The sequence below is a fragment of the Ammospiza nelsoni genome, chromosome 3, assembly GCF_027579445.1.
Source record: "Ammospiza nelsoni isolate bAmmNel1 chromosome 3, bAmmNel1.pri, whole genome shotgun sequence".
Taxonomy (NCBI): Eukaryota; Metazoa; Chordata; class Aves; order Passeriformes; family Passerellidae; genus Ammospiza; species Ammospiza nelsoni.
Window position 1 is genome coordinate 59,124,695 of NC_080635.1, and position 13,581 is coordinate 59,138,275.

Sequence of the window (13,581 nt, forward strand, 5' to 3'; positions counted from 1 at the left end):
AGATGTTGCATGGGCAGATTTTAATTATGAACAGAAAAGAATATCTCCATGATTAATCAGCATAATGACAAACGCTAAACTTTGAAAATGTAAACAATATAACAATTCAAACAAGCCTTAAAACTTCTGAGACACAGAAGATTTAAAGATGAATATTTCTTCTGGTGGGATACAGAAATCATGATGAGATCATTTCATATGGTGAAATATGTGGTTGCACAGAAATACTGCTTCATTTATTCACAATGGGAAACATAATTTTCAGTTAGAAAATTTAAAAATTAACATTTCAAAAATATGTTTGAGGACTACATTTATAATCAGTACATAAGTAATTTCTGATGCGGCCAGATCTGCTGAAAACACCCATTTCAATAATTTTCCTGCTATGTAAAGAGTGAGTTCAGTATGTACATATGATGATTAATTAGCTACATTCCAGCTGACCATTCTGTGGAGTTTGAAATAGTGAGGAAGGATTGTTGTAGGTGGACTTAAACTTTCCTTTAATGTAGAGTGTTGGGGACAAAATTCTGGATTTTTTCTAAAAAATGTATGAGCAGAATGAATATTTTGTCCCCTGTAATTAGAAGTTCACTGTTGAGTGCACGATTCTCTCTCCTACTGCATTTAAAATCTTATAGAAGAAATTCAATTCACTACAAAAATAGTCTTAAGTAACATCTTGAGGGAACTATAAGCTGTTCTTCCCCATCTTCCATCTGAAAATATGGTTGGAATATAGATTTAAGCAGGATGAAGGATTAAACAAACAAAAAAATAATGAAAAATGGAAATATACACACTCTGAAAAAGCATGGTCAATTATATTTTGCATTGTATAAACTTCACCTAGTCTACGTGGGTTTTAACATACTTCCATGACTTTAAATAAGAAAACATCTTAAAGCACAGCCCATGGGAAACCCAAGCTTGATTAGTTTTACCTTTTAGTACAGCCTGCAGAGTGTAAAACACAGCACATCAGAATTGAATTTGTCATCTCCAGACCCCACAAGAATTTTAGGAACTAAGTGGTTAGGAAGCATCCTGGTACTTCTCTTTGCTTTAATCATGGTAGAAGTTCCAATTTAAACATTCAGGAAATCTCCCTTATTTAAAGCAATCAACTCGTTGGTAACAGGGTCTGGCTTTACTGTGTTTAATTTTTTGGCATCATGCAAAATTTGATTTGTTACAGCCAATGCTTGAACAGGTCCTCCCCCTTCTCCCTGGGAAATGTAAAATATCCCCAGATCTTTGCTGCATCATTATCAGCCCTGCACATCCTAGTATCTGCTCAAACCAGTGAGCTATTAGTGCAAAACCTCAATGAAAAATGCCCATAATAACTGATATAGCCAAGGCAAACTTTGTTGTCTAATAGCTGTGCTATATCTTTCAGCTGCAGAAACTTAGAATCCAGTTTTATGCCTATTTATTTAACTTTCTTGATGGTTGAGTGTGCCTCGTCTCATGTGTTTAGCTGTATACCCACAACACTTTTCTAAGACTGCAGACTACTCTGGATGAAAGAAGAAAGCAGTCACCTTCCCTTCTTTGAGCTGTGGTGTTGGTATCCACAGAAATTAGGTTGCATGCTCAGAGAAAGAGCCTTTGGCAAGACAAGAGATGGCTATCAGGTCTAACATTTTAAGATAAGCATCAACAATGGGCCCAAAATAAGATGTAACTCCAGCTAAAGACAATTGGTTAAATTCTAATAAGTAGAATTTAATATGCAACTTCCAGGCATATGTCATCTGATAAAGTGTCTACAGTCAAATCTCACATAGAAGCCACAGAATTTTAGAAATCCAGAGAGATGATCCTTTGGACCAATCTCCTCCAACTCTGAATTTCACATACAAGACCCAGGTCTGTGGATGTGAGTCCATCAGAGCTTGGGTGAGCTCATGCCAGAGGAGCTCACATTGAGGGTCAGGGAAGGGTGCCCTAAACCAGACAGGTTTGGACAACACCAAGCAGTAAAACAAGTTTGGGCTATCCTCTGGGCATATTTTGCCACAGGACATGGAAAAAGGTAGTGCTACAACACACAGATATTTCCAAAAGTGCAGAATCAGGCTGGCCATTAACTTTTGTGGACAGCTGTTTGGAGCAGCAAGTTCAATGTTTCACACAGGAAGCCACTGAGCTGCAGGCAGCAAAACTATGGCAATTTCATCTGTCCTCTTTCCTTCACGACACTTTTATTTTTAACAAGAAAAAGGATTTTTAAAGGTTTTTTTTTTAAGCCATCCTCTATTGAATCCCCTGGAGAGAAAGATAGTGGTAAGCAAACAGTGCTGCTGCTCACAGTGGCCACATTATGCTTCTGTGACACCTCTTCCTTGCTGAGTCTTACTCATGTGGCAGCAAGGTTCAGGCAACTTTTACTTTTTTTTGTAGGATAGGATAATTAAACAGTTTTATTTTGTATCAAAATGATTGAGTTTTTTCCCTGCTTGTTTTGTTATGTTTTAATCTGACTTCCCTGATGCTGTCTAGGTAGTTGGAAAGATAGTCTCACAAGGTAGGAAAAGTGCTGGAGAACAGATTAGCTTAGAAGTATGCTAGTTTTCTGAAGCATACTGTTTCAATTTTATACAAGTAACACTAATTAGAAGTGGTGCTTAAATGCTTGAGTACTTAGTGTTTGCAGGTATGGATTTCACTGGGTGATGTACCAATATAAAATGCAACCATTTCCAGATTCATACACGGTTTCTAGTCCTTGCAAAGTCTGGAAAACTGTGACTTGTTTGATTCCCATTTGTGAGCACACTTACATCAGAAAGCTTAATGAGTGATAATCCTGAAGTACCCATCAGAAAGAAATTACTACATCTTCCTAAATATGTATGGATGCTTTAGAGACCAAATTTACTCCAATAACTTGTTGCAGTTCCCAAAAGTACTTCCAATATAGACTTTTTAATTAGGTATTTTCTTATATTTTTCCTCAACTTCATCCAGACGTCTAGATCCAGACACAAAACCTAGGATCAGAAACATGGAAGCTATTTGCTTAAATTTTGAAATACTTAAACTTATGTGTTTATCTCTGAAAGCTATGAAATCTTTCTTCTACAGGTAGTAAAACTCTCACCTTTTAGTTGTACTGGGATTGTTACAAATGCCACAATGTATAAATGAATCAACATGATTAAAGTCAGCATAAAGCATTACCTGTAATATGGTAAATACTGTTGATTTATGCAAATGGTCAGATTGTAGACCCTATCTCAGGAAAAGCTTTCATATTTACTATTAGGTTTATTTCTTCAGAGACACTGTCCCAGTTTAAAACTGAGCCATCCTTGACACTTCTCTGAATGGGGAATCTGTGTTTATCGGATCACAACCAAAAAGCTGATGTGAAATAGCCAGAAACAGCCATTAGGCTTGTACTGAGGAGTTGATATTTCCTGGTGTGAATCCGTGCTGCATTTCTCTCCTTGCAGCCATTCTCTTGCCTACAGCTGCAGTCTACCAAAATGGAAGCAGTATTTTATACTCTATTCTGGAGCGGCGATGAACCTCAACATAAAACTCCTGCTATATGATTCTGCAGACCAGTGTTATATAAAAAATACAAAAATCAAGAACAACATGAATTTAGGTTCCTATTTGAAAGAGGCCTCATATTCTGCTTTCAACAATTTGGTAGCTTGCTATTCTGGATCAGCAGTTTTTAGCCTTTATCTCATATACCCAGTTGTGTCAAATTGAAGGGTGTGGATGTCATAGAAATAACCCCAAATCTAAGCAGACATTGGAGACAGGATATGCACAGTATGAGGAATTAAACCTGTATGGAATGAAGATTTGCAGTGTGGTGTTTCCACAAAGAAATACATCCATATTAACTAACTTGAATTTTAGAAAAATCTTGAGTCTTAATGAAAGCTGAAAAACCTTCACATTCTAAGGACAGAAATCTCTCAACACAAAGGCCTATGAGGTCAAATTCCAATAATTTCAGTAATTATTGTATAAATCTGGATTAAAGTCTTTGAAATCAATGTGCTTACTTTATTGGCACAACTGTGGAAAAAATTGGCCCACTGCAAAAACAATGTTAATAAACATCTATCTAAGCAATTTTAAGATAAAATCAAGGTCTGAGATAGTAGATGCAATCTCTTTTGATTAATTCATAAGAAGAATCATAGGTCCAAACTTCCAGCTCAGATATTACATAGAAACTCTAGAATAATATTAAGAAATGTATTGCCAATAATCAAACTTTCAGAGAGTATTGTTCTTCAAGATCCATAGAGAATGGTAAATAATATTTTAAAATTATTTTGTCATATTCTTTGCTGTATTGAAAAAGTTGTTTTACTAGGCAAGCAGCAAGACATGATACCAAACATTTGTAGCTGACAATAATCCAGAAAAGAATGACCAAGTTGAGAAAAAGCTGAGAAAGGGTTAACACAGAGAAGATCTGAAAAGATCACAACATAGCTGAACAGTTATGTCATTGGAAGGCCTACTGTAAAACTTTTAGATATTTTCTGCCTTTCTAAGGTTTCCTTAAATATATATATAAAATATAAAAACTGATTTATTTACTGTGAGTTATGTAGTAAACATAATTGAAACACAAAACCACAAAAATTCATTTTAAACACAAAATAGACTAAAATACTTTAAGCAATAATTTTTGTAATTTTTGTCATTTTTATTTAAGCCTTTAGGATAACAGCAGCTATTTCCTACTATACATCGCTGAATGTGTAGTTTGCTTGCATTTGCTTGCTAAGAGAAGAGAGAGATTAGAAATTCTTAAGTTACTTAGTAGACTTGTAACCTAAGTAGCTAAGTAGACCTGTGGAATTTATTTCTCTATGTATTATATCCTTGCTAGAATTAAATTTAAAAGTACCCTAATAAAATATACTTTTCCCTTTTTTCAGATCTGTTTTTTCCTTTAGTTTCACCCTGTTGTGGCACACTAAAAGCCAATTTTCATAGACCATGTTTAAGTTAATTGACCTTGTGGAATTTTCCACTGGCTTCAGGTTGTAGCACTCAACACCTCCAAAATGCAGGCTCTGAGGGTGTTGCCTGAATTAAGTAATCTTCAACAGTCAGGATGCAAGCTCCCTCATAGAAAAAGAGAGGATTTTAAATGGATTAAGTTATTGAGAAGAATCACCATCAGTGACCAAGTTTCTCAATTCCCTTATGTGTCAGTAACAGTAAAAAATCCTGAAATCCCAAGATACCAGAGAGTGGAGAATTTCTCTAAGGAGCTGCAGACCTTGTTGCTGGAAACACCATCAGAAACAAATGGGAGTTAGACAGGTTTGTGGAAGCAAGGCTGGGGTGGGCATTGCTTTGTAATAGAGAACAAATCCAGAAAGGGTTGTGTCCTGAACCTCTGGGGATGGAAATCCCACAGACATTTATGTTCCCCAAAATGTCTGTTCTGACACTGCTTTGGCCATGAGGGCTGAGCTGTGTGGTTTTCCCTCTGTGTTGAATTCAGAAAGCAAAAAATCCAAAAGATGGGGACACCTGAAATATTTCTGTCAGATTTCTCTGAAGACCACCTTTGCCCAAGAGGTCCATATACTCATAATTCACTTTGTAGTAAGACAATCTTTATTAAGGTCAAAATAATGCCGGAAAAAAATATAAATCTTTCTCATAGTGAAGAATAATGTCAAGCAGGGGAATAAATATAAACTGATGCATAAATTGCAATCACAATATGTATATAAAATCAGCAATGTAATATGATTTATGAGTACAGCCTGTGATCCAAGATGCTGGTAGGTCCAACAGGCACATAAAATTATAATAAAGCCAGGTTTTACAGACTGGCCTATTTGGAAAACATATGTTATTATTAGGTTACTAGTGCATTCACTGGATGTAAATCAATCTCTTCACTCTATGTGCTGACAGTGGCAGCTCTGGACATGATAAAATTTTATGATACTATAGCATCAGCACTCCCACCTGCAGTCTCCATTTATTATTTGTATGTTTGGGTTTTTCACCAAGACAGCTCCCAAAAATGGTAACTTTCTGCTGTCTCAGTGTAGCCTTCCCCTTCTTATACAGCCTTTTCCTTTAGCCCTCACTCTATTGATTCCTGCTCTTTTGCCTGTCATTAACTCTCCCTCTATATCAGACAAAATCACAGTCAGGTTCCAAGGACTTTTACTCCTTTTTTCATTACTGGCCAGAGGGGTTATGAGGCTGTTAGCTGACGATGAAGCATGCAGCCCTGCTCTTTTACTGCCATGACACCTGGAGCCCAAGGCGGGGCTGGATGGGGCTTTGAACAACCTGATTTAGTGGAAGGTGTCTCTGACCATGGCATATTCTATGTTAAGCTTGAGAATGGCTTTGGGAAACCCTGTGCCAACAGTCATCCAAGGCAATGATACCAATTATTTCTAAGAGGTTTTCTTTCAGCAGGGCACAAACTCTCTACAAGAACTGAAGTTCAGCCTGTTCTGGCAATCTGTTTTGCCATGATAAATGTCCCTGGCTATCCGAAGTTTTGGCAGGGGGGTTGTGCTAAGGTGTGGGAACTATGTGCACATCTCTTTGTGTCTCATTTTTATAGGTTGACTTTGCAGGTGAACCACAAAACACATCAGTTAGAAAGATTAAGCAGTTTAGCTATCATTGCCTTCAATCTAATCTGAATTAAAGGTTTTTTAAATGGTTCTGAATTCTTGGAAGTGAAACAACTCTGTGTACAGTTCAGGGGATCAGTCATGTCACCAGTGTCGCTCCAGTGTGGCACAGAGGGCAAATGAGACAAGAGAGCCTGCAGCAGCATCCAGGTAGTGATGAAGGAGGAAGCTCTTGGGCTCGTGCTCATGATTCTCAATGAGTTCATTGATTCAAACTGGAAAAGAAATAAATTTAAAAGGTCAGCCAGTGTTACTACTTTCTTTATTGTCCCATGTCTCTGGAGCTCTGTTATTGTCTTCATGTGTTACGGTGAATGAACTCAGTAAATGAATTATGTCATGCCCTAATCAGTGCTGCCAAAGAAGGCCACTTTAATTAAATTACAAGACAAAGACATAAAGGGGACACATCCTTCTCTAATTCAGAACAGTTATGAATTTCATTAGTAAAGTTTGGAATGGTTTACAATTCTTTGCTTTCATTTTGAAGTTCTGGACAATATCAAAAGTCAAATGTAAAAGCCGCTTTCTCATCCAAATAGACCCTCATCTCAGCTTCCAATTGCACATCAAAAGATCCCATAATTTCCTCTCAAAAAAAATTAATGTCTTAGGTGTAGAAAGCATTCTTTCCCCTCCTTGTGCCCCCATAATCCCCTCACTGTCTGCTCTACTACTGGTTTCACTGCCTTCCCTGTACCTGGACCAGCTAAGTAAGCCAGGCAGGACAAACTGCAGCAGCTTGATAAGTGACCTGTGAACTTCATCTGCTTTGTTTTGATTCTTTTAATTTTTTTTAGAGGCTGTAGTGCATCTCCATCATATTATTTTAGGAAAAGTGAGGGGTTTTTTTTTGTATTTCCTCTAAAGTTTCACCAATAAAATATGTGAATGAAGCTGTAGATTGAGCGAGCTTGTAAAGAAAACCCTTACATGACCTCAAAAAACTTCATTTTCTCCTCCATTCCACCTTTTTTCTTGTTCCATCAAATAAAAGAATTAATTTCTTTCTTCCTTGTTCCTACTTTGGAGTGCTTTAGATTGTCTTTTTAAAGGACAGCAGTTTGTCATGTTCTGAAGGTTGCAGTTGGACTTAAGCAGCTTATCCTGCCGAATGAAATGTAAAGTGAAGATTTTTTCCATATTTTATATACTGTGATTTTGGTGGGAGGTTATTTTTTTGAAAGAGTTCATAAAGTGACTATGTTGTGATCGGAAATTATTTCTAGAAGTCAACTACTAGTAAATTTCTCCCTCCTGCTCTCATTTATATTTTCTTTATAAGTTTCGTGAAATTAATACTGCTGAAATAACATATTTTTGGCTTCACTAATAGGAACATAAGAACAAATTAACTGAAGGTCAGTGAAGTTTCACTGTGTTACCCATGGTTCTGTCAATCTTTCTAGTCTTTGGGTTTCTTTTCATTTAATTTCATTCATATTTCATTGGGGATATAGTGATTTTCTTTACTTTATATTTAAATCTTTCAGCAAAACAAGCTGAAGGCACGGGTACAAAACTTTGAGTTCACTCTGAAAAAGGACATCTTGTTTCCATCTTTCTAATGATGATGACCTCACTCCTTTCTGTAGCTGAAAACCACATTTGTGCCTACCAATCAGTCACAGGCTTTAGGCCAAGTGTCACTCACATCTTCAGACTTTTACGCCACTAATGATCCCTAAAATCCCCTGGGGTTGCAATGTTTGCACCTTCACAAGTAGATAGCTAAGGAAAACTGAAGCAGGCGATGCCTGCTGAATTATTTTGGCATTTAAACTACTTTCCTGCCCTGAGAGTGCAGGCATATCAATTCCACTCAGGATAAAGTTAGTAATGAAGTCGTCAGCCTTGTGCCAGTGCACTGCACCAAGCTGTCAAAACTCTGTCTGGTGTCTCTTGCCCCTCTCTGTTTTCCTTTGTCACTGCTCCTTTTTGCCTTCCAGTTTCCTCTCCACTCTGATGCTCAAGGTAAAGGCTGCTTCAGAGACTCCAGCTGTGCTACTGAGAGGTTTAACATCATCACAGACATGGAACTGGATAAATAAAAACATGATCACACAACAGAGATAAAAAAGGGAAAACCTCTTGGAAGGTTTGTATGTGAGAGGGACAAAGGACTTGCACATTGTCCACGATTCTCATTTGGTCAAGACCTGGTCTAGACCAGGCATAGCCTCCTATGATGTTTTGTAGTGCACAAAGGCACAGATGAAACTATCACTACCAACACAATCTTAATTATTTTTTTTTAAAGGAAAAGTAGCACATTTGCATGCAATTTTCCCTAATCCTCTGTTATGGAATTCTAAGGAGCTAATTAAAATTAACAGGAAAAAAACAATAGAGTACCAAGTTAGTTGTTTTTTTTTTTTTAATAGGAGGAATCTTAACTAAAGGAATTTTTGGTCACTCTGAAGTAATTTAACAGCAGCAAAACCAATTCTGTTTGGTAATTTTTAGACTTGGAGTGTTACTGTGCTTTGGGAGATGGGAAGCAAAGGAAATGACAAAATCCTGTGCTTAAAATTATGCTAAAATAAGTGAGCAAGTATTGAAATGAGAAAGACTCATTTTCTACCTGCCATCTTCATTGTAACTTCCTAGATATTCTCTTCTGAGAGGGAAACAAAATCCACATGGTGGCTTACCATAGCAAAAAAAAATTAAATTGACACAGACAGATACTTTGCTGTTTCCATTATATCATAAAATCAATTTAGAGCTGCTGCAACCCCCTTTGCCCAGGGAAGGATGTATTTCTCTGCAAGTCTTTTTTCCTAGCTTTATTAAACTGTGACTACTAGAATCATGCATGACCTGCAAAGGATATAGGGTCAGCTGGGTTACATCGATTTTGGTATGTGAACCAGCTGTCAAAAATGCAATAACAGTACACTCCTGGAGATTATGGAGCTGGAAAACCCCAACACAGGCAAAGCACAGAGAGTGATTTTTCAAGGAGGTGTGTGCTGTCATCGACGTCGGAGAGCGAAGCAACTAAATTCCTTCAGTGGCTTTTGAAAACATACCTTGTAGCAGCAAGACACACACACAACCTTCTTAATTTAGCCATTTCATTTAAAAATGTCAACTTTCCTAGGAAGCTTTTGACACCTTCAGATTGGTGAGTAACTGAGCCCTGGTACACAAATTCTTGGTGCTTTTCAGGTCACACCAAGCACTGTCTCTAAACTATTCGGAAGTCTGTGGTACTTCTGCCACTCTAATACTGTAACACGGCCAACATCTCACTGCTCGTTTACCCAGAGTGTGTGACAATTTGTGATGCATTTGTAAACTGTTTTTATCAATCACACAAACCCCATGTAATTAAATTAAGAAAATCCCTCCTTCATACTTAACTATTCAGTGTAGTAATAACCATAATAATTATAGCAAAGTGAAGAGTTCAGCAAAAATTAGGTGTGAAAATAGATAGTAGATGCATTAATTAGCCCAGAACAAGAAAGACTTGTCAGTGGCAGATCATAAAATATCAGCCATTCATCTTCATGGAGGGAAGTGCTCCAAGTGGGTGCTGGAGCTTCAAGATGACTTTTCAGAGCTCTCAGTGAGTCTTCGCAATTTGATTTTTGCTGCACATTAACCATTGTTTCAGAATGGGTGGTGTTACTTATACCCTAAATCACCCATTTGAAATGGGGCTTGAATTTCCTAATTTGCAATCTGCTTCACCAAGCAGTTGTTTTCTGACACTCTTCTTGCAAATACAGCAACAGTAAAGACACTGAACAGCATACCTTAAAGTGTTGTGCAACCTCTATTAAAATCCTGATCCTTAGGGCAGTGCATTTTCTGTACACACACATGTATCTCACTAGCAGCTGTTCCCAACTCTACTGAAGTCTCTTATTTTCAGATTCTTCCAACTGCTTTCCCATGCCTTTCTTTTTTTTCCCTACTGACAACCATGTCACATAAAAATGTTGTCAGATAAGCTTCTAATGGCTTTGAAATGTATAATAAGACTGAAAAAAACCAAAAAACTTTTCAGGAGACTGGCTTGTTTCGTATGTTAGTCTGGTATTTTATGAAATTATGAAAAAAAACTGACCATGAATCCTTGAATTTTAATGTGTGAATGACAAAATACAAACCTCTACAAGAAGAACATGATTTTTGAAAAAAATACTTCTGCTACAAAATGGAGATAGAAAACTGTGTGTAGGTAGAGGTGAGTATGACAAACTAAATTTTTAATACAAAAAATGTGCGTCTTTATCAGAGTATTCAGTTTAGAAACTGCATAAATTGATAAATGAACATTGTTGCCCATGAATGATTTTTTGCTACAAAAGCAGCAGCAGGAAGAAAATTACCAAGTACTTTACCAACATCAACATGTTAGAAATTTCAGGTCCTCCATTTGAGCAGCAATGAATGAATGATAATACAGCATAATTAGTCATACCAGCTACCTTGTAAATACCATGTAGAATCAATTGCTGGAAACTCTTTGGTAAATGCTATAGAAAAGAAATGTATTTGCAGAAATTAGACTGACTTACTGTTGGAAATACAAGCTACATTTGTAGGTATTCTTTGCAAAGGACCAACCAGCTGTACCCTGTGCATATTCAATATTAGTATATATCACTAATATGTACATATAACAATGAGGTGTACTCTGGGGAAAAATGAAGTTCTATAACATATTTGTCATTCATTTTTCTTTGTCAAAGTACTAAATGTGATTCATTCATTTTAAGGTGCTGCTCTTTGAGAGAAACTTTTGGATTATTTTAGCCTATTTCCCAACAGCAGTGATATTCAGACCAGGATTTGTGAGGCTGTAAAAATTATCTATGGAAAGTAAATGTAATGGCAGATGAACTAATTTTACTGTGCAGAAATTCTGTATTTGAAGATTTTGAGTAAAGACCCAAATATCAGAAATCAGGTTGCTATTACTGTATGAATAATATAGAAAATATATCCAGATCCTAGTGCTGTTTATCATGAAAAAGCAAGATAGATTTGAGAAACTCGAGATAGTTTCACCACAGAACAGAAGAGATTTTTTTCCAAGTACTTTCAAACATACGTTCCTCACAAACTGGATTATGCTTCTCTCACTCTTGTCTTATTCTTTCTCTTTGTTCTCTTTTCCATTATCATAGTATCTCCATTTTCTTTACTGTCATTTTCTCAGCATTTGTGATGTATTATCATCTCCCCTCATTGATCATCACCTGGATGTAGAGCACTTGTAGCATTTTAGGAATGTCTAAAGTTTCTTGCTGTAGGAATACTACCAGTTTCTTTCACCAAGAAAAAAACCTCAGGCCTTAACTCTGGATTTTGCTTCCAAGTCCTCCTGCCTTGTCACAGCTTTCAGACGTGCAAATACCCATGGTAAATATTTCAGTAGTGCAAATACCTATTAGAAATACCATCATCACTATTCATAATGATAAAAGATTGAAGTCTTTAAATAGACATGTTTCAGACTGGCCTCCAAATTACATGTCTCTGACAATATTTTTCAGCAGACAGTAAATTCAGTGAAATACATGAAGTTTTGTTGCACAGTTTGAAGTTTAGCATCCAATTATGAGACTGCTTTTGGCCAAAAAATTGTGAGAAATACAGCGTGTTAAAACAATGAAAAGATTTTGCACAGGATTTCTATTTTCTGAATTCCCCCAATATTTAAAACAACCATCAAGGAAGAAAAAGAAAAATATTGCATTATCCTGGAAATGATACAGAGGTGTACTGAAGAAAACCTTTGAGGTTTCTTATCTAAGTAATGTGAGACACATGGCTGAGATACAGTCCCCAGGTTCCCAGTGGAGGCCTGATCTAGTGTCTGTGTGTATATCTCTTGCATCTGATTGCCTCAGCAGCAGGAATGTGTTGGTCTTCAAAGTTCCTGTGGGGAAGAGGAGTATTAGTGCCACTTTTTATAGAAGGGATGGTGGGGCAGAGAACATAGTGGATCCTGCTTCACAAAATCTGCCAGTGATGGAAAATCATCAGTCCTTCCTTCCTTTCATTCCACACCATCTTCTCTGTGTTCCAGCAGAAGCATTTCATGCCACCATCAATCAAATCCCAAAATGGAGACGTTCCTGTGTTAAAAATGAAATATATTCTTCTTTTGTGGAGGGGAAGACAGCTTAAACAGACCTAGCACTTGCATGCCCTGCCTTGTGTCGTGGTGTAGTGCCTCTGCTGAATTGTTGCTTTTGGAGGCAGGTCTGGATCTCCTTAGCACAGAAAATCCTGTGCTAAATCCTGTGTGAGACTCCAATATGATTTGTGCAAAGATGACCCTGATAAAGCAAGGAAGCTGCAGCTGCAGGTCCCAAACTTCAGGCAGTAAGTAATGGATGCATTAGCCTTCCCTTCAGTGCTGAGCTGAGATTTACTCTAATTTAAAGTATAAGTTTCTAAAGCTACAAAGCATCCAGCAGTAGCCAGCAAAAATTTATTAAGCACATAGGTAATATGAGTAATCTTATTAATGTCCTTCCAGGACTAACTCTCATATTACTGAATTTACTCTCTGCCAATAATACTTAAACAAAGATCTTTAGCTGATCCATCTTTTATTTTGTTTGAAAAAATAAAATAAAATTTAAAAAACACCCAAAGGACAAAGGAGAAAATAGGAATTGTATAGGAATTATAGGAATTGTCACTGGTACAGTTTAAAAATAATTGAATGCGTAGCTGTGAGTATAGCCTACCATGTAAAGTAGCAGCAGGTATAATATTTCTTCTCTCCAGGGAAAAGAGAAGGGTGGGCTGGAATGAAGGCAGTATATACCTGCCAGCATTTTGTTGGCACATACATATACAGAAATATTTTTTCCATCTTATTCTGAAACTGTGGGCATTTGGGAAGAGTGACTTGGCCATAAAGCAGCCCCCTGCAACA